This window comes from Pleurodeles waltl, chromosome 5 (genome assembly GCF_031143425.1).
Source record: "Pleurodeles waltl isolate 20211129_DDA chromosome 5, aPleWal1.hap1.20221129, whole genome shotgun sequence".
Classification (NCBI taxonomy): domain Eukaryota; kingdom Metazoa; phylum Chordata; class Amphibia; order Caudata; family Salamandridae; genus Pleurodeles; species Pleurodeles waltl.
Genome location: NC_090444.1, coordinates 1,403,485,178 through 1,403,511,667, shown reverse-complemented (window position 1 = coordinate 1,403,511,667; position 26,490 = coordinate 1,403,485,178). Strand labels below are relative to the sequence as shown.

At 46.1% G+C, this 26,490-nt stretch overlaps 1 long non-coding RNA gene across 1 annotated transcript in view; it reads right to left on the bottom strand.

The window, feature by feature from the left end:
• LOC138297393 (uncharacterized) overlaps positions 1 to 26,490 on the bottom strand; it is a 76,796-nt gene that overhangs the window by 9,519 nt on the left and 40,787 nt on the right. The window contains exon 2 of the long non-coding RNA XR_011204075.1: positions 9,817 to 9,856. This is a non-coding gene — a long non-coding RNA (uncharacterized lncRNA). The remainder of the gene's footprint in view (positions 1 to 9,816; positions 9,857 to 26,490) is intronic.

Sequence of the window (26,490 nt, the reverse complement as noted above, 5' to 3'; positions counted from 1 at the left end):
TACTCCATTTGATTACACAATTAAATAAGCTAAAAACAATTTTAAAACAGGACATCATACAGTACTATCAGTAAAAATGTATTGCTTTTCCAAGTCCTTACCCTAAAACATAGATACTTAGCACCAATAATCAATCAGGAAGAGAATATATAAATTACAGATTTTTTAAAAGACGAGTTCAAGGAACTTGGTAACTGCATGAACCAAAACAATGGAGGTGTCACTCTTTAAAATCCTAAGGGCAGTAACATATTGTCTGATGCCTATGTTCTGACAAATTGGGTGAATCCACTTACGTTGTGCAAAATCGTAAGCTGTGCAAAAAAACAGAAAATGTTCAACTGATTCGGGGGCACTGTCACAGCCTGGACATCGGTTAGTTACTGGCAGTGCCTTCCAGCTACTGGTAAAAGTAATTAGCGGCAAAAAGCCATACCAAAAACGGACATACAGGCTCTTTCCCAAGGAGTCAGGGATGAAATCCAAAAAGGGATTGTATTGGGGGCACCATTTGAAATCAAGAAATTGATTGATCACCCGCCCATGAGATGTACCAAGGAAATAGTTGTTCCTGACACGGGACCAATAGGCTACCTTAAAAGATTGCTTCTGCGCCTTCCCTAGGTACTTTGGATTCTCCCAATATCTCCAGAGACCCAAAGAATGATACCAATTAGACACATGCCTAAGCCATTGAATAGAGGCTGCATTTGGTCCTTCCAAAAGATCAAGAAGTGAGTGATCGTGCATCTTGTGGCTGGCCCTGGGCTAAACACCATCAATTTGGTTTTGCTAACATTCAGTTCCAACCCACGACCAATGCAAAACACTGTAAACTTATTTACAAGGGTCTGGAGCCCCATTGGAGTCTTAGAAATGAGAAGAGAGTCACCTGCAAAGAGTAGTATGGGGATTTTTTGAGCATTTAAGGAGGGAGCATCATTCTGACAAAAAGACACAGCTTGGACAACCTCATTTATATATAGGGTGAATAGTGTTGGTACCAGGACACAGCCTTGACGGACCCCCCCCGGATAGGGATATGGTCTGTTAGTTCACCCTGATTACCCCATCTCACCTGAGCATATGTGCCCTCGTGTAGCCGCTGTAGCAGATGGATTATGTTCCCTGGAACACTTATATTGTGTAAGACATCCCATAATTTCTTTCTGGGGACCAAATCAAATGCAGACCGAAGGTCCACAAAAGCAATGTATAGGTTTTGTTTGGCCAGGGTTATATATTTCTAATAAAGAAGCGCCACAGAAAGACTTGATCCACCATGCAGGTTTTGGAATGAAAGCCTGCCTGCAGGGGGGACATCACATGATTGACTTCAACTCAATCCAACAGCCTATCCAGTAATTGTTTAGCAAATGTTTTTTTAAATTTGTCGACAAGGCTCATAGGCCTACAGTTTGCGAGGGAACTCACTTCACCCTTCTTATAAATAGGTATTATTTTGGCCCCTTTCCAGGTGCTGGGCATTGGCCCCCAGCTGCTATTGCTTTGGATAACATATTGATATAACTGGACCAAATTTCTGTCTCGGACCTATATAAATCCCCAGTATCTTATCTGGACCTATGGCTTTAGATGGTTTTAAAGAGTCAATTGCGGCTATAGTTTTCCCCAGAGTAAAGACAATGTAATCATCGTAAATGCACACTTTCGCCCCTGTGCCACCTGACAGTGAGTGCATTTCCACCGACTGCATTGGGAGGGAGTCGTGGATAAAAATATTGCAAAGTGGGGCATAAAGATTGAAAAAAATGTTCCACCCAGCTCCCTGGTTGAATGTGAGTAAGAATAGCGCTCCCAACCTCATTGTGTCTATTGGAGAGGAATTTTCAAAAGGTCACATTATCATCACGCCTAGTAGCATCAAGCAGGTTCTGCCATATTGAGTCGTCCCAGCTTTTCTCTGCTAGTGCTTTAGCCCTATTATAGGCATTTCTGGCTGTTCCAATCGCCCCCTGTGAACGAGATGGAATGGCTAACTTTAGTGCTCACTTGGCCTTAGAACAATCCTTTTTAAACCACTCCTTTGTTTTGTGTGTCACAGACAATCGCTTGGTGGTAATCTTCCTATAAAAAGTATTCTGTAATTCAGATAACAGTGTCTCATGAATATTAAGAATCTGAATAGAAACAGAGGATTGTGATCACTGTCATGGCGAAAATCAACCCTCATATCTTCCAGCATCGCCCACATCCTCACATCCACTAGAAAATAGTCAATGACACTAGTGGACTTCCCACACCTGAAGGTTGGAGAGATGCTTAATTCAGATCGAGTACGACCATTACATGCCCTGAGCCCTCGCCTAAGACACAGTGACGTCAACTGAAGGGCGCCACGAGAGCGAATATGAAATTGATCAACCGTCAGTTGTGGAATACCCCAATATTCTTCCTCTGCCACCATTAGATCACAAATTAAAGGAGATTATGGAGTCATCTATGGGCTAGTGGTTAAGAGACAATCAAAATATGAATTGCTACTGGTGACAGCATATTTCCTTGCAGGATTCAAGACATTTGTCAATTACTTTAGTACATAGTTGTCTCTGGAAATACTGTGAAGGTTGAGGGTTCCAGTCTTAGTGTGTCTCTGCTCATTGGCCCAATTTAATTTCTTTTCAACTTCAAACGTTTAAGGTATATACTGAATGGTGATCTCACTCTATGTACTTGACAATTACATTTTTCTTTTCAATTTGTCCTAAAGTTTGTCATTCTAATTACATCATTCATTAAAATTCCGAAAAACTCTCTGGGTAGTTTCAGGGAGTTGGCCACAAGGCTTGGCCACAGTCCAAGCCTTGCAGCCAACCCCTGCTGTGCACAGCCAAAGGCCATGAGCACGTCGGGATTGGGTGATTATATTATGTGATGATTTGATTGGGTTTTCACCGTGTATGGACTTTCACAGTATTTCCAGAGACAACTATGTACTAAAGTAATTGACAAATGTCTTGAATCCTGCAAGGAAATATGCTGTCACCAGTAGCAATTCATATTTTGATTGTCTCTTAACAATGAATATTGATTGACAGCATTCCTTAAGGGCAATTTGTTAAAGGAAAAATACAATACTGTAGATGGACAGATTTTTATCAAAAATATGAAAAGATCTTTAAATGCATTTGTGAAATTGAGCCATGAACAGTGGTAAGATGCCTGAATGGGAGTTTTTGTGACAAATTAAGAAGCCTCCATTTGAAAACCAGCACTCTGGTCATGAAACACAATCTCTTACACAAGATTCTAAAAAATATTAGTACCTCCATGATAGACCTGTACAAGTGACCTGTGAACACACTATCACCACAGAGCACCTTAAAAATAAATAACTGTCCATTATTAAAGTGGCAGTCATAAAAAGTTCATGTAGTCTAATATCCCTTTAGGTAATCTGATTATACACCACAGCAGGCCCACAGTTATATGCACAAATCTCTCCAGTGCTCTGAAAGAAATCCCTGTATCTCATTCTAGTGGTATCTCTATATCCGCTAACAGTTTAACTCCTGGGTCTCTGGGTACTTGGACAAAGTGGCACATATTACACCTTATCAGTCTGACCACAACATCCCATCCTTATACAATATCAAGCAAAACTTTAAAAAACTTGAATGTAAATTATGTAAAATCCATCTACAAGGCCACCATCAAGAGTTATTGCAAATGCATTTGGACTGCACATAGCTCCAAATGCTGTTCTAAAAATAGTCACTTGTGCCAATTCCTCTCATTTGTTTTTCACCATAGTTAAATATTTCTCACAACCCAACAAATACTTAGCAGTATCATTACACTTTCACAAGAGTTCTCATCCAGCCATTGAACCCTTTTCCATGAGAAAATGCCAAAATCCAATCTGAATTTGTGATTTAAGTACCCACAACCTCAATATCGTAGCTCTGTTCCAATTCAGTCTTCAGCCAAGGTTCCTCCTTTTCTCTTCTCTCATTCCCTGATGCTGAATTTTTCATAATCTACAGATATCTGTTAAATCTGGGTCACCTCTGGACCATTGCCATGGACCTACCTCATGCCCTTACTTTAGCCCATGATATGATAAGCTTAAACTTGCCACCCTTTGTAATTTTTCATGATTCTTCCATACTTCCTACTGATTGGAAACATGCTTAGGTCATTGTCTTCCTCAAGAAACCCACTAAAACCTCTGTACCTTCAGCTCCGCAAGTACCACCCCATTTCCCTCTAAAGTACTGTAAAACATGTCTAGAATCATTTTTCCCAGTGCTTAAAATCTCACTCATTAACTCAGCCTGGTTCAGTCTGGATTATGTCTTCCATCAGTAAAGATACAGCCCCTCTGGTGGTATCTGATATCTGATAACCTCAGACAAACTCTAGACCAAGGTGGTATTGCAGCAGTAGCCACACTGAACCTATCTGTTGTTTTTGACACTGTCTACTCTGATTACTAGTATTTTCACCTTAACATCTACATGCAAGTATTTAAATGGCTGCTTTCTTTCCTCTCAGACAGTTTGCAAAACCTCTTGCCTCCTCTGTTCTGCTCATCCACAGTTCCCACCAGTTGCAGATTACCCCTGTTTTCATCATTGTATCCAGCATTGTACCCTCTCCCTTACCTCTCTAGTACACTCTTTTCATCTTTTGCATCTTGTTCTATAATGATGATAATGAAATTCTTTTGAACATCTCGGCAAATCCCTCTTCCACCCAACGCAATTTTCAGACATATATGTCAGGAGTTTCAAATTGGATGACAACCAACTGCTTATAAATGAACAGCAACAACACAGCAGTCCTAATTTTTGGGAATTTGTGAAAAACACTTCCTCTGGTATTTCTCTGCTTACAGTGCTAAAAGGTCTTTGAGTACTGTTAGACCTGTCAGTCTTAGGGTGGTCTTCCCCCAAACGTTTTTCCTACTTGTCTCCAATTTTGCTGAAGTCATTTTTTTGGCCTTAGGACTCTGCACTTTCCACTGCTAACCAATTCTAAAGTGCTTGTGCTCTCTCCCCTAAGCATGGTTTGATTGGCATATTCCCAATTGGCATATATAACGTACTTGTAAGTTCCTTGTGGAGAGGTAAAACCCATACTCAGGGGATGCAATTTAACTGCTACCAGTTGGTCTGCGGCACGTATTGTGCCACCCACTTAAATGCACTCAGAAAATCAGTTCCAGACTTGCCATTCCAGCCTGAATGCAGTGTTACAATGTTAAGCTTACTTGCCATTTGCATTTCCTTGTCAAGCCTTAAACGCCCCTTTATTACCTATAGGCCACCCCTAAAGTAGGCCATAGGTAGCCCATGAGACAGGGTGCTATGTAACTAAAAGCTAGGATGTGCTTTTACGTTTTACATATCCTGGTAGTGAAAAACTCCCAACTTTATTTTTCTCTACCTCTCTCATGGGATAACATTGGGGATTCCTTATTACATTTAGTAAGCTGTAATTCCTAATTGACAGAAGGTAAATCAGACATGTTTTTGCCTATGGAATTGTAATGATGAATCCTCTTAAATGGCAATGTCAGATTTTTTTGCTACAATTTTAAAAACAGTACTTTTAGAAAGTTATCATTTACCTGCTCTTATCCCTGTCTACCTGCAGCCTGTCTCTGATTGAACATCTGGGTTGGGTGAGAGCTGGATTTTGTGTATTCCCTCTAGATGGTCGCACACAATGAGAGCTTTGGTGTGACCTGATGCGTGATCCTGGGAGGATGCTAAGAAGGAGCTGAGCACAGCTTCACACTTACACCTGAATAAGTTGTGTGCTGTCCCTTAAAAAGGCCTGCATACCTCTTTGTAGTGAGTCTGCAGCCAGGGCAGGAAGGGAATATCTCTGTGCACTTCAAAGACCTTTCTTTGAAGTCACCCCTACTTCAAAGGCACCATTCAGTATAAGAACCTGACCTCAGACCCTACCACTTCAGTACACTTCTGGACCTGTGGATACCAAGCCAGGAAGAAAGATCACTGTGCTGCTAAAAGGACTGCCACTCTACTTGACTGGTACTCTGCTGGACTCCTGCTTTGTTGTGCTGACCTGCTGCCTACTTCAGTCTTGGCTGGGGGTGAGAAGGACTGGACCTGCATTTCTCCAACCCAAAATCCAGAGTGACTCCAAGGGCTAGCTGACTGGTCTCTAGATCTAAAGTCTAAGGGACATAAAATACTTTCAACCAATCTATTTCTGCACCTGGACTCTGCCAGCTGGGAGTCTGTTTGGCCAAGTGGTGTCACCCCAGTCCTGGATCCTTGGAAATGGGCCTAAGGGGCTTCCTTTAGCAGAACCGATGCATCCTCTGCCAACCCGATGCATCACTATATCTATGTAGATCGGAACTGGTGCATCACCTCTCCAGCATGGATCAAGCCCGACTCATCACTGCTGTTCAAGGAACAGAATTGGCACATTGCCATCAGACCCACCACATCTCAGAATTGACATATCGCTGCTGTTGCATGCAGAAAGTCGATGCATCCCCTTACTGCATGGGGAATATCAATGTATTACCTCTGCTGTGGGTGTGACAAGAGCCAATTGCTTCAACTGTATCCCACATGTTTGTCGTTAATGCAACCAGGGTTAAGGTACTTTTGTTAAGGGGGCCTAACTGGGTCCCTGCACTTGGCCCATGCTCCATTGCGGTTGGCCTGAAATTTTGACTTCGTCCCTGGCCAGCGTGACCAGATGTCCCCGGTTGGCACTTATTGCATCTTGCGCTATTCTACAATTTATTCTTTAAAAATGCATATCTGAAGTTCTACTTTTTGGATTTTTGCTGTTTTGTTCTTGTTTTATTTATTAGATTACATTCTAATTTTCATACCAGGTGTGGTATCTTTTTCTGTGGTGTTTTTACTGTTTTACTGTCTGAAATGTTGCACAAATACTTTACACCTTGCCTCTGTGTTAAGTCTGAATGCACTGTGCCAAGCTACCACAGGAAGAGCGCAGGTTAATTTAGGATTTTCCCTACACTTATCCTAACTAGGCTTGTGGTCTTTGCTTGATCAGAGTGCATAACAAGACCCCTGCACCCCAGAAACTGAATTTTTAACAAGTACCTATTATGGGGTGGGCCAGAATTGTAACACAAGCTCTGATCGCTGCCAACTGGATTAGGGTAACTCTCTTTATATAGGCTACGCTGCCTCTTTGTTTATGTCTGCAACTTGTGCAAAATGCTAGAGCATTCATAACTCTCAAACTCTCACTCTATGTCTCTATGTCTCACTGCACTAGCTGCTGATAGCCAAATATTCCACTTCTGAACCTCTTGGGGTTGTTTATAAAACAATTCTACTAAACACTATCTGTCAATTTCACAATTTCAGTGTTATCAGACTGATGGTGATTCCATTTATAGTCAAACTGTGGAATTCTCTTCCCATCAACATTAATCCTGCTCATTGTTATTATTTACTGAAGAAACCGGACTCTCTGTTCAACCTTAAATATTTCTTTCTTTTTTCTTCTTCTCTATCACAATGTACCTTGCGAGCAACAGTCATACTCTATTAACTTATTAACATTATATAATGTAACATAACATAATACAACATGACTTTTTCATTACTTAGAGGTGAAGGTTGCAGTCACTGACATCCACCAAAATAGTTTTCGCTAGTTGTAGCTGGAAAAGGCACTTTCTGCATAGTCATCCCCAGACTTTTTGCCTTCCTCCTCCTTGTTTTCTGACCCTCTTGTAGTTGATTTTAGGAATTAGGGGCCAGATGTACCAAAGGATTTTACCCATTCTGTGTCTATGGGAAAAAGCTTTCGTACATATGGCCCTAGGTCCCTTTACGACTGTTGACCAGTGCTAAAGTGCAGGTGGTGTGTACTCTAAACATAATAACATTGGCTGCTTTACAACTGGCATATTTAATTTACTTCTTCATTTCTATTAAAGCACAATATATGTGCCTAGGGCCTATAAATTAAATGCTACTAGTGGACCTGCAGCACTGATTGTGCCACCCACTATAGTAGCCTTTGAAACTTGTCTCAGGCCTGCCACTGAAGAGCCTGTGTGCAGTTTCAAATTGCCATTTTGACCCGGCAAGTGTACCCAATTGACAAGCCCAAACCTTACTTTTTTATTGCATGAAAGTCACCCCTAAGGCAGACCCTAGTTAGGCCCAAGGGCCGGGTGCTGGACATGTAATTTTATGTTTAACATGTCCAGATAGTGAAAAACTTCTAAAAATGTTTTTCACTATGGAAGACGTATCTCTTCCATAGGATAACATTGGGGTTGCCTTTAAACATCTTTTTTGGGGAGAAAATATGAATGTGGACTTTGGTGTCCCTGGGATCACAATTTAAAATCACAACTTATGGTAAAGTTGGAGTTTAAAGTGGAAGTCTGAAAATGCCACTTTTAGACAATAGGCATTTTCTTACTTTAACCCTTCTGTGCCTCTGCCTTTCTTCAAATACACATCTGGGGTGGATTACAACTGGAATTTATGCATTCCCTCTAGACAGTCACACACAAGCAGGGGTGTGACATTTACATCCTGGTGGCCTACCACCAGACAAAGGGGCAGTTAACTGGCTTGATAGGGGGTGGCACTGCTTTACTTACAACTTAATAAGGCTGTTCCTCTTCACACACAAAAGGCTACAGAACCCCCTACGTAGAGTATCTGGAGTCAGGAAGGGCTGGGCAGGGACTTTGTGGACTCCAAAGGAATGCTCAGACGTTTCTCACACCTTTCAAAACCAGGGCACCAAAGTATAAATACTGGGCCCCAAACCCCACCAATTCAGATCTCTACAGGAATAAAGGACACTCTGACAGGAAGAAGGACTGTTCTGCTGCCGGGAGGGACTGCTACTCTGCAACTGCATTGCTGTTTTGATCAACTGCCTGCTGTGCTGTAGGAGGGACTGCCACTTTTCTACTTGTATTGCTGTGTTAGCATGCTGCCTGCTACTTCTGCCCCACAGTTAGAGGGATTAGACTTGCTGTCTACATCCTTGAACAGAAGAATCTCCAAGGGTTATTTAGCATGCCCCCTGTTCTTATGCAGTCTTAGGGACATCAAAGGCTGGCTGCAGCTCACCCGCTATAGTACCTGGACTCTGCCATCTGTGAGTCTACCCTGCCAAGTGGTGCCACCCCAGTCCTAGGCCCTTGGAAGTGGGCCTAAGGTGCTCTGCCTTCTATGGTTTTCATCAGAACCACTGCAAAGCAACGTCATGCAGACCGTGCAGATTGAGAGTGTGTTCACTGGGCACAAGTGGGTCCCTGTAGCCAGCACACACTCCATCACAGTTGATATGAACTTGTGACTTTCTCCGAATCCAGCATGACAAGATAACCACTGTTGGAGCTTTGCTCTTCTGTGCGCAATGTTCACCTAAGTTGTTAAACTTGCATATCTCGGTATCTGCGTGTTAGATTTTTGTCATTGTGGTCTTGTTTTATTCAGATAAATGGTATCTATTGTTCCACACTGGTGTTGAGTCTTTTTGTGGTGTCTTTCACTATGTTGTTGCAACTAAGTGTTGTTTAAATACTTTTGTCATTGCCTTCTAAGTTAAGCCTGCCTGCTCTGTTCCAAGCTACCAGAGGGTGAGCACAGGTTATTTTAAGTTGTGTATCTGACTTACTTGGACTAGGTTTGTGATCCCTACTTGAACAGAGTGCATACCTCTAAATGAGTTTATGTAATGCACGCATGAGTTTGGTTTTAACAAATATCAACCTCTGCCACATAAAAACTACCCCAAGATTGTTTTCATTCAACATTGCATTAACTGTGAGACCACTTCTTTGCTACATACCTCATTTCTCATTTGGATTGCAGTACATTTCAAGTAAGTTCTGAAAGCAGAAAGCAGAATAGAAATCAATTAATACCCATTAACTGTGCATTTCAGTGCCCACTCTGGAAGAAATTGTCATTACTTGAATTTTGTGGGTCATTCATATGTTATTCCAGAACCTAGGTCAGTTGGTACTGCTAAAGCGACAATAAGAATACAATATGAGTAATAAGAACTAAGCTATTATGCTATCAAACATTTGAGAAGTGTTATGCCTGTTCATTGATTCAAGGAACTGCTTTTTCCTTTTATTTCAATGCTGTCAATTTAATAACTATGAACGGTTTCACAGTGTGTCTTTGTCCTTACCCGCTGTCTTCTGTGTGCCAATTAATCATTCACAATACTATGGACCCTCCTAAAGCTTTTTTTTTACATTGAGACTTTAGTGCCTTATGGGCCTCAGTATATGAACAAGATTGTTGAACAATATATTTTCTGCCTTCCACCTTACTTCGATTTTGTTAACTGTAGAAATAGATTGCTGATTTCTGCGCAGATCAATACAGATTTATTATACTGAATGTGGGTAGTTAGCAGCTGCAGCTCCTCCGTTTTTATTAACTGTGTTTATTATCCTTTCGCTTTGAAAGGGGTGTGGCCTTGTGGGGTGACCTGCACTGTGCACCCCCCTCAGTGCTCATGTGTGTTTGGCTGTCTGTCTCTGGCTGGCCAAACACACATGGGCAGTGTGCTGTCTGGTTGCCGGGCTGGAGAGAGCAGCCACAGGCTCCCAGTCTGCCTGGGAGCACCCTATCTGAGTGCTCCCAATTAATCCTAAAGCTGTTCTGAGCAGCATCAGGATTGGCCGCAGTTTACTTATTAAGGTCAGACGCGCTAACAGTAATGGTAGCAGAGGTGATGGTTTGTCTCCTTAGGAGCTCACCATAGACATCCGGTACAGAGTAAGAGCAGAGAGGTGATGGTTTGTCTCCTAAGGAGCTAATCAAAGACGTCCGATACAGAGTAACCAATACAGACAGAGAAGACAGCAGAGACTGATGGTTTGTCTCCCTAATAGCAGGGGTATTCCCAGAGACGGTAGCATAGACGTCTGGAATAGAATGACAGGTATTGACAAAGATAGTAGTAGGATTGATGGTCCCAGAGGTGGCAGCAGGAAGATATAAAGATCAACGGAGATGGTAGTAGCTTGATGTTTTGGCCTTTTGAGAGTTCATTATTACTGAGATTTGATTTTCTTTTTCAATGATATTAATTGAGAGAAACTGTCCCCCTGAATCCAGAAATTACTTTCCCAGAATCTCAGATCCTGCTAATGGTTGTTTAAGGATCTTCGCGGTGTTCTACTGAGAGTGTGAATGTAATAGGGTGTTGCACTGGCACAGCTTATGAAAATCGCAGTTGAATTGTGATGTTTGTGAGGGTTTAGGGAGTTTGTGTACTCCAAATGAAGTTTTAGAAGGAGTGTGCGTACTGTGCAGTATGAGAGTAGGGAAGTCGCCAAACTTCACGTGTGTGGCGCTTTGTGCTCAAAAATTGTCCACATGGTTGTTGATGTACAGGCCCTGCGTGGTCTAAGACTCCGGATTATATTGAAAAGTGTAAGAGGCACTTGGGGCCACATGTACAAAAAACAGGTTTTGCGACAATTTGAGTCGAAAAACCTGATGTACAGCAGTCAATGACACTGTTTGCGATTCCCAGTGTGGTCCCAAATTAATATTCATGGGGTAGCTCGCAATTTGCAACACCATTGGGAATGGCCTCCCTCACAGGGATGGTGGCCTGCTGGAGACAGCAGACCATCATGTCTGTGCAGCTTTGAAAAAATATTTTTGCTACCATTCACAAAGGGGAAGGGGTCCCATGGGGACTCCCTCCCATTTGCAAATGGGTTAACACCAGTTTGAAACTGGTGCTAACTGCTAGCATTTGCGGTCACAAAACAATCAAACATACCATCTGGATTTGGTATTAGGAAGGGATGCCCTTGTCACGCCCATTCCTAATACGGAATAACAAAACCCAAACTGCAAATCGGTAACAAGTTACTGAATCACAGTTTGGGCTTTGTACATCCCAAATATAATTTTTAAAGTCTCAAACGGGCCGATTCGCCGTTTGCGACTTGAAAACTGATTCGTACATCTGGCCCTTGGTTTTATGTTGTAATCCGCCTGGTTTAGTATGTCGAACAGGCGTGGTCGATAAGTCAGAGTGTGAGTCAAAGTGAGTGAAAGAAAATTTCGACAGATCTGGCGAGTCCTATGTGCAGCAGGACAGACCCACTGATCAGTTGAGAGTAAAATTTGCGGGTTGAATTTTGCTTGCGAATCTGGGAGCCTGAGAAAGAAGGAGTAGCTGTAAGTGCGGGAAGAGTCGTCAGTGAAAAATCCATAACGTTTCTGAAGCGATTGGGTTACCTTTCCTGTAATAAACCAGCAGATTTGGTTTTTGGTTTTGATATGTGCTCGCAACTTTGCATTAGTTTTGTGTGAATTGGAAGATAAGCCACAAGACTTTGTCAGCCGCAGTATGTATGAGTGTGACGTCATTGGAGCTGAGCTGAGATAGGTCGGTTAGTGAGAAGGGTCATGCACGGATTAGCAGCCGTCAGTGAGAGGCAATTGGTTGAGAAAGTAGGTGAAGAGAATTCTGGGATTAAAAGTCACTTACTGATTTGATTTTGAATAACAAAAAGGTAGAAAAGATGACTTTTTTAAAGCTTTAAAGAGCTTTTTAAGGGGAGATACGTACATTACAGCGAGTATAGGTGACGGTACACTGCCAGAAGGTACACCAGCTTACATCGTAATTGAAGATAAGGGTGTTGCGTCATGTCTTTGGCTAAAGCAATGGTGCAAAGTGACAGAGAAGGATGGGAACTTAGCATTTCCTACAAATGGGGGTTTAATTTGAGGGTTCTAGAGCATTTAAGGGTGGTGCTATATGAATCAAAGCCCCTTCCAAGACCAGCACAGTTTGAGGCATTAGCGATTTGGGAGCTAGTAGCCAGACAGCAACAGCAGCAGAAATTCGAGAGGAGAATGAGAAAAGCAGAAAAGACATTAAAAGAGTCTAGGTGGGACAGTGCTCAGAGGGTTTGAAGGATTGAGACTTTACACGGAATTAAGTTGTTTCCAGCGATTACGCAGGACAATGAGAAGGAAGGAAGGAAAGCTACTAGAAAAACTAACAGAAGCCCATCTGAAAATAAGGAGGCTAGGAAGTCTTCAACAGTGGAGGAAGAATCAGATAATGATGAGTTTATTTTACAGTTATTGAGAAATCGCCCACCACCATATGCAGCACATGAGAGTGGCCTGAGTACCAGTACTGACCCTTCTGCTCCAACGCAGGTCAATGGGATAGTGAGTCTGATGCAGGTTAATGCTAGCCTGACATAGAATATAATGCAGAGTGGTTTTAATGTGCCTATTACTCCTATATTGCAAAATCAGGTGCAGCCGCGACAGGTTCAGAGAATTTACCCCGATGTATCCATTATGGAAATGACTTTGAATTTGATGGTGCCTACGGAACAGGTTTTCCTGAGACCAATGTTGGTTCAGACTGAACCAACTCCACTTTTACTGCCCCAAGTGCAGTCACAAGTCATGCCTAGATTCACTCCAGTAACAGGGACACAGTCAGAGATTACTCCAATGATGGTTCAGAACAAGGGAATTACTCTCCCACAGAAGGTAAGTACCAGAACAACCCCAGATGCTGTATCTTTACCTATTTCTGTTGGTCCAGCCGTACCCCTATTTGCACAGAAAAAACCTAGTGTAGGTGAACAGGGTTTCATGACACAGAATATAATGAGAGGAGGTCATAACAACGATGCCTGAGAAGTCTCTCCTGTGGGACAGACTTTTGACGCATCAAGATCACTGGTGGACCGCAGTCCATTCAGAGTACTTCCAGATACTAGAGTAGGGTCAAACATTAGGCAGAGTTTGAAATTGTTGACATTGCATTCCCCGAATGCAGTTGCACAGCCGGTGCCACCAGTCCAAGCCAGTAACATTTTTTTGCAAGGATTGTCTGCTCAGCAATTGACTGAATGGTTAGAAAAGCTGAATACCCCACAGAGTGCTCCCAAAGGAGAAGAGTGTTTGAATTATGCTAGGCTAAGCATGGAAGCGGGTGAGCTAATTGAAGGAACTATGGGTGTGAATAGGTTAGAATCCTACACAGAGGCAGGATTCAGATATTTGTGCCTGAAGATTACAGGGAAGTGAGTAATGTGCATCAGAAGCTAGCAGACCTGGCAGAGAAGTACGGCATAGAAATAGAGAAAACTAAGCATTTGAAAAGGAGTTACAGATTAGATTTTGAGACTAAAGATTTTGAACACATGAGATCTGCCAGAATGAAGACACACCTGAAGGAATTGCTTCAAAGTGCCCATTCCTGGGGATTATTAGACAAATGGGAAGGCAGATGGGTAAAGAAAAGAGATAAGAGAAAAAGGGATTCTGTGGAGCTGACTGCAAATGTGCAGCAAGGCCAAGATCCAATAAAGCTTTTACCAATGAGAAAGATTCCAGGAAAGAATTTTGTTCATGTCCCTTGGAACAGAAGTGATATTCTATCATTTACAAATTATTATCCAAAATTGAGAGAGAAGCCAGTGGAGTGGTACCAGCAAACAGACAGGTTTGTAAAACTTGCAAAGTGCCTGTTGGAGGACTTGAACACATTGCTACAGATAGTGGTTCCAGCTGATCTGTGGATAGAATGTAAAAGGAGTGTAGATTGGCCAACAAACGAACCAGAGAGAGACAAGAATACAGGTGCACTGTCTCCCGAGGTAATGAAATATTACCATAAGGTGATTGAATTTTTGAAAATGAGAATTTCGCCCAAGAACATTGATTGGCACAGGATTGGCAGGACACCTCAGGAAGCGAAGAAGTTGATACATGTGTCTTATGAGAGATTGTTGCAAGTGTTCAAGCATTACAGTGGCACAGAGACAATTGAGGTGAAAGACATGATTCATTTTGTGTTCAGATTTGTGAAAGGGTTCAGACCTGAAATTAGCCCGATGATTAAGAGTCATTTGATTTGCTGGCAAGCAAAACCAATTGATGCGGTGTTGCAGTAGGGAGGAAACTGAGTTGAAGCAGAGAAAGCTGAAAGAAAAGGTGATGGTGAAGCTGCTTAAACGGGTATGCAAGGAAATTTTCCACAAGTACCACAGCCGCAGCAAGGAAACATAGGCTCTCATTACAACCCTGGCGGTCGGTGTCAAAGGGGGGGTAACACTGCTAACAGGCCTGCAGTGAAAAAAGTGGGATCACGACCACAGCGGAAACCACCAACAGAGACAGTCACTTTAACGCTCCGACTGCCAGGGTGGTAGCAACAAACACCGCAGCAGTTACCGCCAGCAGACAGGCGGAAGACACTGTACCGCCCACTGTATTATGAGAGGCCAATCCGCCAGCTTTTCCGGGGCAGTACCAATGACACCAAAAGCACGGCAGAAACAGTACACTGAAGGGGAACAACTCAACTTTCGACACTCAACAAAGAACCAGGACACCATGGAGCCCGACTGCAGGTCCTCCCCATGTTGGTGTATCTACTACTACACCAGGAATTTGAAAGAAGGTGGCAGCGATGATGACGGTGAACACTGTACCTAGCACACAGGAGAGGGGGGAGGAATAAGAGAGTGACACATACACGCAACTCCCCCACCCCCACCCCCACCCTCACCCATACACACTAACACATCCAACAACATTTCAGATACACCCCATTACCCCCGGAAGAACGCAAGGACAAATGGAATTGAGTTCAATCAGTGATATTTTGGAACATGCAGATATAGCTAACGAATATGACAAAAATTGTATATACAAATATTCACAATATGTACAGAAGGCCGTACACTGTCCTTTGTAAATGTCTGTGGACCAGTGGCCCAAAAAATCATGGGAAAAGCCCAAACTTGACTCCTGCCTCAAAACGGAGAGAACACTGCAGGGGCATCAGGTCGAAAACACACAGGCACCTCAGGAGGAAGGGGAGGGAGGTCACCTCAGCCAGAAGATTGTACTATGCCACTGATCCTCGAGGGGGCAACGTGCCCACTGCTTGGTCCTGGGGAGTTCAAAGCCACAGTCTCTCCAGTCTCTCAAGTGGGTGGTTTGCCCACTGCTTGGTCCTGGGGAGTGCAAAGCCACAGACTCTCAAGTCTATCAAGTGGGTGGTTTGCCCACTGCTTGGTCCTGGGAAGTGCAAAGCCACAGTCTCTCAAGTGGGTGACATGTTCCACTGGTTCTGGAGGGGGCTTTGTGCCCAGTCTGCTTCATCCTGCCAAGGATAGGGTGAGTGGATGCATATCTCCACTGGTTCTGGAGGGGGCCTTGTGCCCAGTCTGCTTCATCTTGCCAAGGAATGTGATAGTGGATGCCTTTCTCCACTGGTTCTGGGGGGGGGTGGGGGGGCTTTGTGCTCAGTCTGCTTCATCCTGCCAAGGATAGGGTGAGTGGATGCCTTTCTCCACTGGTTCTGGAGGGGGCTTTGTGCCCAGTCTGCTTCATCCTGCCAAGGATTGGGTGAGTGGATGCCTTTCTCTACTGGTTCTGGAGGGGGGATTGTGCCAAGTCTGCTTCATCCTGCCAAGGAATGTGATAGTGGATTCCTTTCTCCACTGGTTCGGGAGGGGGCTTTGCGCCCAGTCTGCTTCATCCTGCCAAGGATAGGGTGAGTGGATACATATCTCCACTGGTTCTTGAGGGGGCTTCGAGCCCAGTCTGCTTCATCCTGCCAAGGATTGGGTGAGTGGATACCTTTCTCCACTGGTTCTGGAGGGGGTTTTGTGCCCAGTCTCCTTCATCCTGCCAAGGATAGGGTGAGTGGATGCCTTTCTACACTGTTTCTGGAGGGGGTTTTGTGCCCAGTCTGCTTCATCCTGCCAAGGATAGGGTGAGTGGATGCCTTTCTCCACTGGTTCTGAAGCGGGCTTTGTACCCAGTCTGCTTCATACTGCCAAGGACTGGGTAAGTGGATGCACCTCTCCAATGGTTCTGGAGGGGGCATTGTGCCCAGTGATCCTGCACCTGGGGTGTGGCAGTTCCCATTCCCTCACCTGGGTGCCTGTGGCACAAGATGTGCAGGGAAAAGGTAGCATGATACTCCATGGAGGCAGAGCCACACTCCATCCTGCGGCGACTTAGGCTGCAAACTGCTGTTAGTGCCAGTGCTGGTGGTGGTGCCTCAAGTGGTGTGTGCAGGGTCCAGGAAGTCTCCTGCAGCTTCAGACGGCTGCCCACTGGGGATGCTGATGATTTCTGATGTAGTGGCACCAGCTGGGCATGTGGCAGTGCATATGGCGGTTCAGGTGGCGGTGCCTGCTGCGGTGTCGGCGGCAGAGATGCTGCCGGTGCTGCCCATGGTGCAGGTGTCTGTAGTAGTGGAGGGAGACACCAGGCTGTCTCCAGCAGCCTCAGACAGCTGCCCACTGGGGATGATGCTGCTGACTGTCGTTGTGGCAGTGGCGGTGCAAGGGGCAGTGCAGATGGCAGGGCAGGTGGCTGTGCAGGTGGCGGTCGTTGTGGAGGTGCTTACCGTGGTACAGGTTGCTGGCCTGTCATGACAAATGGTTGTCACCAGTCCCTCAGCAGGGGGCTCCGAGCCCTGAAGTGACTTGCCCTTGCTTTTGTGTCCCTTCCCCACCTTGGTAGACGCTGCTGGAACCTTGGCACTGTCCTCTTTTGTTTTGGATGAGGCTCTGCTGGGTGGGTGGTGCGTCTTGTCCATGCTGCATGCCAGCCCCTTCTTAACCTTGGCAGGTGGCGGATTCGGGTGGTCCTTAGCATCAGTAGGTGGCACACTGCCAGCCCTGACAGGTGCCCCCTTCAATCCTCTCAGACTTGCAGGGGCCACAGCGGACACTGACTTGGTGGCTGAGATGCTGGCCTGGGATCTAGACATCCTGGGAAGGACGGGGGGAGGCATAGGAAAGAGGTAAATGTTAGCCAGGAAAAGCTTTTTTGACACACTGGGATGGGAAGATGGAGTGGGAGTGGAGGAAGAGGTAGTGGTTGTAGGAGATGTACGTCTGCTGAGTTTGGGTGAAGGTTCATGGGCTGGAGGCTGTTGTGAGGTGGATGGCTGTTGAGTGGGTGTGTGCCTCCATTTGTGTACTTTGGGAGGAGGGCTCACAGACAGACGGGGAGAGGACACAGGGGATGTGTGCATGGTTGTGGGGGTGGTGATTGCTCGTGAGGGGTGTGTTGTGATGGGAGTGCTGGTGATGGAGGCAGTGGCTGATGATGTTGTGCATGCAGGTGTGAGCGGAGACGCTATTGGGAGGGAGGTGGATGAAGAGGAGGAAGGGGATACAGTAGAGGAAGTGGATGTTGGTATGTGCACGTGGGTATGGTGCTTGTGTGAGTGCCTGTGTGATGATGTGCGGTGCTTATGTTTTCCTGAGCCACTTTTGTGTGTTGATGTGTGTGCATGCTGGTCTGAAGGTGTCCTTGGGATATGGTTAGGTAGAGGGGATTGGGTCTGGGTAGTGGAGGTTAGGGGGGAGGCTGGACACAGGGACAATGGCTGCCATCAGTGCTGAGGCCAGAGTCTGAAATGCTCTGTGTTGGGCTACCATGCCAGAATGAATGCCCTCCAGGTATGCATTTGTTTGTTGCAAATGCCTCTCGACGTCCTGGATGACATTCAGAATGGTTGACTGACAAACAGTGAGGGATCTCAGGAGGTCAATAGCCTCCTCACTGAGGGCAGCAGGGCTGACTGGATCAGGGCCTGAGGTGCCTGGGACGAAGGAGATGCCCACCCTCCTGGGTGAACGGGCACAGGAAACACGCTGAGGGGTTGCTGGGAGGGTGGTGCTGGTAGGGGGGGTGGCGGCTGTACCTGTTGTTGGGGTGGGCACAGAGGTGTCCGCCACCGACAGGGAGCTTCCATCAGAGGAGGAGTCACTGGTATCCCCTCCTGTCCCCGTCGTGGAGCTCTTCTCTCCCTCCGTCCCACTTGTACCTTCACCCTCAGTGGATTCGCCCTCATGGGCCATGTGGGATTCAGCTCCCTCCATTGCCGGTGCCTCTGCTCCTCCGCCAGTTGATGCTAATGCACACATTAACAGGGTGACAAAACAAGAAGGGGGGATAGACAGAGGATACACATGGTCAATGCCAGCAACACCACTACCGTTGGCGTACAAAACACACACTGAGCTGCCCTATGCACTAGGCCATGCCCAACCACTCACTAAGGTAGTCACCATCCCATGGGGTACAATGCCTAACGCCAGAATCTGCACACCTGACACCCACAGGACCCTACCCAGTAGTAATTGGCCACTTGTACCATTGGGGTAGGGGTGTTTCAGGGCCTGCAAACAAGGGACCTACCCTGCCATGATCGCCCTGGCCTAGGGGCACCCACAGCCCACATCCCCCACCCAGCTAGTTCCTTAAGCACGCAAAGTCAGCTTTCTGAAACTGTACTCACTCCCTTGTGGCTGCTGTGATGACCTCAAGCGCCTATCCAACTCCAGATAAGCCACTGCCAGGATGCGGAACATCAGGGGGGTCATGGTGCGACGGACACCCCTTCCACTTTGGGAGGCCAGCCCCAGCTGGGCCTCCGCCGTCTTCTTGGTCCAGTGGCGCAGGTCCCCCCATCTCTTGCAGCAGTGGGTGCTCCGCCTGTGATAGACCCCAGGGTCTGCACCTCCTTGGCGATGGCACGCTAAATACCCTTTTTCTAGTGGGCGCTGACCTAGAGGAAAAAGACAGCGGAAAATGTAATTACTCACCCATCCGGATTGTCATACTCATTGCACACCAGTTCCCACCCATGCCCTGACGCATCTAAAGTGACCATCTGTCAAGCAGCATTCAGGCCAGGACGCCTTAGCACCTCACAACATGTGGCTTACATCCCCACCACTCCAAACAGGCATTGCTCACGCATCATGCTCACATGGTACTCACCTGTTTGTCTGGAGGACCGTAGAATAATGTGTACTGGGGGAGGACCCCATCCACCACTCCTCTGCAGTGAAGGCAGGGGCCCTTTCCCCAGACACTCGAGCCATTGTCGCTTCCAGACTCAGGTCACAGCAGCACTTGCAGTGTAGATCCTCTCCTGCAGATGGTCAGGTAGCAAGTGAGTGAATAGATAGAAAATGGCAGTGACGACCGCGACGGTGCATACCGTCACCGCCGGTGTACATCACCATTGGCTCCTGGAACCCATAGGGCCCAATGATTACCAATGCGGAGTTGCGCGGCGTCACTAACCGCCTACTGCGATGAAGCACAACGCCAGCGCAGTTACCTCATTTCCCCTGGTCCCTCCTCACAGGTCAGGCAGCTGCCATTTCAGGGGGGCACATGGCATGGCACCAAAATGCATCACAGCACATATTGTAACATATACTGACTCTCAAATTCACACACTGCTTCTGTGACATTAGTTCAAACACAATTGTGCTATCTATGTGGTAAATTACCTTCTGCTCACCGTTCTCTTCCATAGGCTACAACCGCTGAGGCAGCATCTGAGATGGCGGCATCCTCCGCTGTACAGACCCCTGGTGGACCTGTCGACAGTGGAGGACATACACATTATCATCACATACAGATTTGGTCATGCCACAATCCATGAACTGTGTGCCCAATTGGATCCAGACCTGATGTCAGCTATCCGCCAGCTGACAGGAATGCCCCCTCTAGTGCAGGTCCTGCCAGTGCTCCATTTCCTGACAAGTGGCTCCTTTCAAACAACATTGGCCATGGCATCAGGGATGTCTCAGCCAATGTTCTCCAATGTGTTCACCAGAGTGTTGTCTGCCCTGCTAAAACACATGCGCAGCCACATCGTCTTCCCCCAGGTGGAGGATTTTGCCGCAGTGAAAGCTGACTTCTATGCCCTGGGACATATGCCTAATATCATTGGTGCCACTGATGGTACACATGTGGCATTTGTCCCCCCCCGCAGAACTGAACAGGTCTACAGGAATTGAAAAAGCTATCATTCGATGAATGTGCAAATGGTGTGTTTGGCGGACCATGTGAATGCCAAATATCCTGGCTCTGTGCATGACGCCTTTATCTTGAGGAATGGCAGCATCCCTTATGTGATGGGCCAACTCCAGAGACACCGGGTGTGGCTAATAGGTGAGCCAAAGGTCCCCACACAATATGAGTAGGTGTCTGGGTATCGGGTTGTCCTTAAGGGTTAGTGTGTGTCTAACAGTTGCCCCTAGATATTTACAGGTGACTCTGGTTACCCCAACCTCTCCTGGCTACTGACCCCAGTGAGGAATCCAAGGACAAGGGCAGAGGAATGTTACAGTGAGGCACATCGGCGAACAAGGAGGATTATTGAGAGGACCTTTGGCCTCCTGAAGGCCAGGTTCCAGTGCCTCCATCTGACAGGTGGATCCCTGTACTACTCACCCAAGAAGGTGTGCCAGATCACTTTGGCATGCTGTGTGTTGCACAACCTGGCCTTGAGACGCCGGGTGCCTTTTCTGCAGGAGGATGAGCCTGGAGATGGTCCTGTGGCAGTGGTGGAGCCTGTGGACAGTGAGGAAGAGGAGGCAGAAGAAGAAGATGTGGACAACAGAACAAACATTATACAGCAGTGCTTCCAGTGACACACAGGTAAGAGACTTTAACTCCTCTTCACATTTCAGTATACTTTAGGACATTGTACATGGCAGTCTATTACCCTCTGTCTATAGCTACTAACTGTTCCCTTTGGGTTTCCTTTTTTCAGATCTGTGTACCCCTTTCTGGCTTCTGCTATGTGTACTGCTGCCCACCAACTGCCATACATTGGCATAATTCAATGAACATAGATGTTGCAATGCTTTGAGAATGTAGTGAGAATACATCTTTCCAGTCATTACACTGACTCCAGTGTGGTTTATATTTCAATGGTGTTTATTTTTTGTGGTAAATAGTATGGGGGCTGGGGAGATGGTGGAGGAAGATCCATGGTAGAGTCCAGTCTCTTGGTATCACAGGGGCATTTTCCAATGGGTCATGGGACGTGGAGCAATGACAGTTCAAGGTGGACAGGGTGACAGAGTGGGACAATCAGGAGAGCCTTTTTTCCTGGCGGGGGTCTTGACATGTTCTCTGGCTTCTGCCTGTATCGTAGGGACCATTTGCGGGGTGTTTCTCTTTCTGCAGGGGGTGGGGTGCTGGTGGCTGTTGGTCCTGTGGCGGGGCCTCCTGTCCACTAGCGCTGGCGGAGGTGTAATGCTGTTCCTCGGTTTGGCTAGTGTCAGGGGCCCTTTGTTGTGCCACTGCCTCCCTCATGGTCTTGCCCATGTCAGCCAGCACCCCTGCAATGGTGACCAGGATGGTGTAGATTTTAGTTAGGTCCTCCCTTATCCCAAGGTACTGTCCCTCCTGCAGCCGCTGGGTCTCCTGTAACTTGGCCAGTACCGTGCCCATGGTCTCCTGGGAATGGTGGTATGCTCCCATGATGTTGGAGAATGCCTTGTGGAGGGTTGATTCCCTGGGCCTGTCCTCCCCCTGTCACACAGCAGTTCTCCCAGCTTCCCTGTTGTCCTGTGCCTCTGTCCCCTGAACTGTGTGCCCATTGCCACTGACCCCAGGTCCCTGATTGTCCTGTGTTAGTGGGGTTGCCTGGGGTCCCTGTAGTGGTGGACACACTGCTGATTGATGTGTCCTGGGGACAGTGGCATGGGCCCGCTGGGTGGGTGCTGTGCTGGTGTTTCCTGAGGGTTGGGACTGTGGCAGGGTAACCGACTGTCCAGAGGTCCCTGATGGGCCAGGTTGGTCATTGTGATCCAGGTGTGCAGAGATGCTGTCATCACTGTGGGCCTCTTCTGTGGGGGGACTGGATGTAGCTGGCACCTCCTCTCCTGTGATGTTGGGTAGGGGTCCTGTTGGGATGCAAACACATTGTTATTGTATCTGTGTGTGCCATCTTGTCCAATGGGTGTTTCCCTTGTATAATTGTGCTTTCCCTGTCGCCTTGGCCTTGTGTGATTCCTGATTGTGTGGGCTGGGTGAGTCTCTCTACTGGGCATGCTGTGGTGATGGGTGTCCATGCAGGTCTGTGATGGGTGTCTATGCATTGTTGTTGCATGCAGGGCTTGGTATTGGGATGTGTGGGTTGTGATGGTCGGGTATATGTGAGGTGATGGAGTGCTGGGAGTGAGGGCACGGGTGGGGGGTGAAAGTACTAAAAATTTGATTTACCAGAGTCCCGTCCTCCTGCTACTCCTGCAAGGCCCTCAGGATGCATCATCACCAAGACTTGCTCCTCCCATGTTGTTAGTTGTGGGGGAGGAGGTGGGGGTCCACCGCCAGTCCTCTGTACAGCAATCTGGTGTCTTGAAACCACGGAAATGCACCTTCCCCCATAGGTCGTTCCAGCTCTTCCTGATGTCATCCCTGGGTCTTGGATGCTATCCCACGGCATTGACCCTGTCGTCGATTCTCCGCCATAGCTCCATCTTCCTTGCAATGGAGGTCTGCTGCACCTGTGATCCGAATAGCTGTGGCTCTACCCTGATGATTTCCTCCACCATGACCCTTAGCTCCTCCTCAGAAAACCTGGGGTGTCTTTGTGATGCCATGGATGTGGTGTGAGTGATATGTGTGAGGTGATTTGTGGGGTGATGTGTTGGGGTGTATACTGTGATGTGCGTGGATGGTATATGAGTGATGGTGTTCTGTGCCTCTGATTGAGTCTGTGATCTTTGCTTGTCTCTCTGTGCTTGGTCTCTTTTTTTTTGTTGTAAGGGGTTGTGGGTAGTGTGGGTGTGTGTTTTATAGTGGTGTGAGTTTGTGGGTGTGGGTGTGGTGTGTGTATGTGTGTCAGGTGTGTGTATTTTGAATTGTCCAATGTGGTGTAGTTTTGTAAGTGTGTGTGTATTTTGAGTGCGGCGGTGTGTACCGCCAATGGTTTACCGTGGTTGAAAGACTGCTGCGTTGATTCGTGGGTCGTGATACTGTGGGTGTATTCCTGTTGGCGTGACGGTGTGGGTTTTGCTATCGCCAGTTTATCACTGAACTTTGGTCTGGCGACTTGTGTAGGTGTCTTTATTGTGGCAGTATTCTCTGTGTGGGGCATAATACCCATGCTGGATTACCGCCATGGGCACGGAATCTTGGAGGCCGTCGGCACGGGGGTGAGCGGGTTTTACCGACAGGGTTGTAATGAGGGCCATAATGTTTCAGCCACAGATGAGAGGTAGAGGTCACGGAGGAAAGGTGAATCGCGGTCCAGATTCAGGTACTGTGTTGGTTCAGAATGTAGTGCAGGGAATGAAGAAGTTATTGCCTTGTCACGTTTGCGGAGCTATCGGACGTTGGAAACCTGAGTGTCCGATGATGGTGAAGGAAGGTGTTGTTCAGCAGAGTAATGACGTCAATTCGTACCAGAACATGACAGAGCCAAGAGTGAGAGGTACGAACCCATATTTGCAAAATAATATGAATCAAATGCAGAATTTTCAGTCCATGCAGCAGGTGCAAATGCCACGTGTACAAATGATACACTTGCAACAGATGCTGCAGCAGGTCTCCATACTACCCAAACAGCAAATTCAGATACCTCAAGCTCCAATGGAGCAGCAGCAAACAATGCTTTCTCAACAGGTCACAGGTCAGAGGCTTAACCAAAGTAATAACATAGTACACCAATTCCTGCTACACAGTGAGAACAAAAGTTCAGATGAGGAGCCATGTGTGCTTGCAACCTCATTAGAAGTAGATCACAGAGGTCCCTATGTGAAGGGAAAAGTCAAGGGTCACATAGTATCATTTTTGGTTGACAGTGGAGCTACACGCTCTACGGTGAGAAGTACACAAGTTCCAAACTTGCCCCTTTCAGGGAGAACAGTTCAGATTGTAGGAGTGACGAATCAATGTTTGACTAACCCTATTACAGAAATGGTTGAGGTTAAAATTGGTAAATTTCATGGATTGCACAAATTCATAGTCTGTAATTCAAGTCCAGAATCCCTGATGGGAAGAGAATTGCTGTGTAAAACAAAATGCTCGATTACTTGTTCAAATTATGGGATTGAGATTCAGATGAATAGTGATGATGAAGATGACCACGCCCCAGAGATACAGTGTGAGACTACAAATGAGGAATATCCTCTTATTGAATTTTTCCAAATGTTCACAGTAAAAGAGCATCATCCTGATTTGCAGGGAACAGTTAAGGAGAAGGTGTGGGATCTGACAGTAAAAGAGATAGGACTGATAAAGGAAGTTGAGCCAGTTAAATTTACTGTAAAACCAAATGCAGTTTTTCCTCAAATTCCCCAGTACCACATGCCACAAGATGTCCCTATGAATGTCGCCCAGATAATTGCATACTTTGTGAAACAAGGGTTTTTGATGGCCGTAGTGAGCAGCCCATGTGATTCACTGATAATGGGTTTGCAAAAGCCCTGTGGGAGGGTTCGAGTTGTCCAAGATTTGAGAAAAATAAATGAGATTGTGGTCAAATATTGTCCTGTGGAACCAAATCCAGCTGTGATAATGTTTCAGACTCCATGTGATGCTGAGTGGTTCACCGTCATTTATTTGTCACAAGCCTTCTTTTCTGTGCCTCTTCATGAGGACAGCAAATTTCTCTTTTCTTTCAAGTTTTTGGACCGAGTTTACTGTTGGCGCAGAATTCCTCAAGGGTTTTCAGAGTCCCCTTCCATATTCAATCATATCTTGAAAAAGAATTTGGAGTCATTGGAGTTACCTTTCCATGGAAGAGAATCAACAAATTATCTTTGTTGATGGTGTTGTGTAGCCATTTTAGTTATGGCTCCATGCATGTTGTTTTAGCACACTAGGCTTGCCACTGTGCACTTTAACCTAGATACACTTTATTCAGCTTCGTTTATTATTTTTGCAATAGCCACATTTGCGGTCTTATTTTATTTTTCTCTATCTAGCTGTTCTTTTCCTAGGCCAGCACTGCATTCTTAAACAAGACATCTCTTTCTCTCTGTGCTTTTCCCAAGGCTGCAATAAGATAGGTTGCCGGTAAAAGTGGTAACACTTTGTCTCTGGTATTCATAGACACATACACATCCTTACATAGGGACACTTTCTCAGAACATCAACTGTTTTATTATAAAAACACTTTTCCATCCCATACACGTTATAGGGAGATTCCAGCCAGATGACCACAACTGTATGCTGATTGCTGAACGCTTCGCTACAGCTGCTTATGCAGACTATAGGCCTTTTGCTCAGGTATGAGGAATGATGTCTTCTCAGGGAAACCTGAAGGGCAGAGCTAGAGCTTAACATGCTGTGCTCTAAAATGTGCACAGGTAGGAATTATTTTAATAACTCTAGTGACAATATGGTAGCGTTATTTTTATGCTTCACTCTCCTTGTCACACTTTTAATCCTGTCATACTTCATTGTCCTGGTTATTGCAGTACATGCTTCATTATCTAAGGTGCAGTTGCTTCATTAAAACCTTATTGAAACATATACTGCCTCTGATTGTCCTTGTCTATGTGAGACTAATGTAAATGAGAGAAACAGATGTAATCTGAGTGGCTACGATTTCCCTGAGGAGTCAATTGTGTCATACACTCAGCTGCCCAATCATCCCTGCTCTTGGGTGGAGATGAGGCACTGCTAGTTAGCAAGGGCAAAACCTGGATTA